This window comes from Camelus bactrianus, chromosome 31, assembly GCF_048773025.1.
Source record: "Camelus bactrianus isolate YW-2024 breed Bactrian camel chromosome 31, ASM4877302v1, whole genome shotgun sequence".
NCBI lineage: Eukaryota > Metazoa > Chordata > Mammalia > Artiodactyla > Camelidae > Camelus > Camelus bactrianus.
The window spans coordinates 10,696,551-10,699,311 of record NC_133569.1 but is presented as its reverse complement, the minus strand read 5'-3'; the positions used below and the strand labels follow the sequence as shown (position 1 = coordinate 10,699,311).

The window sequence follows — 2,761 nt, the reverse complement described above, 5'->3', positions numbered from 1 at the left end:
GCTACTATGACATGCCACATAATCCCTTAGGGAAAAAATTTAATATTCATACCACAGAAGACTTCAAAGAGAAAAAATTCAGGAAGCCATGGAATGGTAGACTCAGAAGTACCTACAGTGAAACACTCTGTATGCATTTCTCAAACGTATGTAAAAAACATAAATACAGTTCTCAAAAATATTGAGATGCCATGTTTTAAATCTTTGTAAGATGTAAGGGCCACTCAGGTTTTCTAATTCTATTTGAACACAAAATAATTTTTTTGCATGTAGAGAGTAAGAGGTAATCATTAGCATGAAAAAGGAGAGGAAAAGGATTTATCATCAACATCATGCAGAAAGAAAGCAAAATTACAAATACCAGCCCACTCACATGAAAACCTTTAATGTTTATGCTGCTGCGTATCTGAGTGCTTGTCATCCAATCAGTGTGCAGTAAAACAAAACAAAACAAAACAAAAAAACCTGGCAGTTTAAGAAAGTTCCAGTGTTTTAAAGAAAGCACTTTTTTTTAATGTATATACATGAAGAACATTTAGTTATATGATAAAATAAATTCAGCACTGTAAGATAAAGGAAGACTATTATAAATGGACTTTTGGCCTCCCCCAACCCCGCCGCTTGCTGCAACCATCTTTAACCTGCCAAACTTAAATCTCAACGGATATAAGTTTTTTGGGTTTTTTTCCTTTTTTTCTCCTATTCAGTTCACATTTCAGGCTGCTCAGGAGATGCCTGTGATTCTGGCGATTCAAATCGCTGGTGGAAGTTTGTTCTCTGTTTTCTCAGTTTTTTAGGAGCTTTTCTCCATAAAATGATCTCCTGCTGCTTGAAGTACCTTCTGTCTTCCTCATCAACAAGGACTAGATTCAAAAAGTACCTTACTGAAAATTTTTTGTTCACATCTCTCATTGTTGGAGTTGGGTCATATCCCGCTAAAAACAGTCCTATTGAAATTAATTCACCTTCTACTGGTGCACCATCCATTATTTCATATTCAGCGATTGTTTCGATTTCTGTTGTGGTACTGGGTCCAATTCCCGTGATCTCTTTTTTAATCAGTTGTAACTCCATATGTTGGATTTTTATTCTTACTAATAAGAAGTAAATTTTTCCAACAATCACATCCTTTAAATGATACTTTGATGTATTATATTCAAATTCTATATGTAGACAATCTTCAATGCCCACTTCCATCTTAACAGAGTTGTTAACATCAGGATAGGTAGCAAGCTGGTGAACAATAAGATCATACTCTTTTACCAAGTCTGTCAGTCTTCTCACTATTGTCACTTTAAGAAAATACCTTAAGTGGACATTGGCACCGATGAAAGATTCATATGGCTTTTCAACTTGCATAGATTCAAAGTCATAACTTCTGCTTTGAGTCAGTTCTCCAGGTAAGGCCTACTAGGCTTACGAACTCATGAGTATTACTCTTGTCATTGAAAAGTTCAATTCGACCTACAAATTCAATTCTAATTCCTTGGTGCTCTAGCCTCTTTCCAGGTTGCTTAATTAAAGGCTAGGTTTACCTTTCCTGAAACAGATTCTCCATCATAGAAAAGATAGCTTTTTTCTACTTTGCCATCTTCAGTTTTCACTTCCGCCATTTTCCTGGTTTCCCCATCAATAAGGACAACATTGATCTCACAAATGGGACCAAAAAAGCCTCCAAGAAATCTCATTGTCAGCGCTGCCGCTGCCGCCACCACCGCGTCCCCCCTACTTCAGTACTGTAATTTTTTAAAATTTACATATACATACTGTTCATTGTTTCTAAGAACAGATTAGAGCTTTAGCTTTTTAAACTTAACATAGTTATCTAAGGAATAAAGCCAGCCACAAAATAAGAATCAACAGAATGTGGTAATCCAATCATAAAGGACAAGCACGTGTGCTTACACATATTCAAGAAATCAGTCATCTAAGTTACAAATAATAAGTAGTTCATTTGTGTTTTTTTCTTTTAGATTCCACATATGAGTGATATCATATGGCATTTTTCTTTCTCTTTCTGACTTAATTCCCTTAGAATGACAATCTCTAGGTCCATCCATGTTGCTGCAAATGACATTATTTTTCTTTTTTATGGCTGAATAGTATTCCATTGTATAAACATACCGCAGCTTCTTTATCCAGTCATCTGTCGATGGGCATTTAGGTTGTTTCCATGTCTTGGCTATTGTAAATAGTGCTGCTGTGAACACTGGGGTGCACGTGTCTTTTTGAATTATATTTTTCTCCAGGTATATGCCCAGGAGTAGGATTGCTGGATCACATGGTACGTCTATTTTTAGTTTTTTAAGGAACCTCCATACTGTCCTCCACAGTGGCTGCACTAATTTACACTCGCACCAGCAGTGCAAGAGGGTTCCTTTTTCTCCACAGCCTCTCCAGCGTTTATCATTTGTGGACTTTTTAATGATGGCCATTCTGACTGGTGTGAGGTGATACCTCAGTGTAGTTTTGATCTGCATTTCTCTGAAAATTAGTGATGTTGAGCATCTTTTCACGTGCCTGTTGGCCACCTGCATGTCTTCTTTGGAGAGATATCTGTTTAGGTCTTTTGCCCATTTTTTATTGGGTTGCCTGGTTTTTTCTTGATATTAATGTGTATGAGCTGCTTGCATATTTTGGAAATTAGTCCCTTGTCAGTCGCATCGTTTACAAATATTTTCTCCCATTCTGTAGGTTGTCCTTTCATTTTGTTGATGGTATCCTTAGCTGTGCAGAAGCTTTTAAGTTTAATAGAGCCCAT

At 36.7% G+C, this 2,761-nt stretch overlaps 1 pseudogene; it reads right to left on the bottom strand.

The window, feature by feature from the left end:
• Positions 1–680: 680 nt before the first annotated feature.
• On the bottom strand, positions 681–1,693 carry LOC105073357 (vacuolar protein sorting-associated protein 26A pseudogene; annotated as a pseudogene).
• Positions 1,694–2,761: the final 1,068 nt, after the last annotated feature.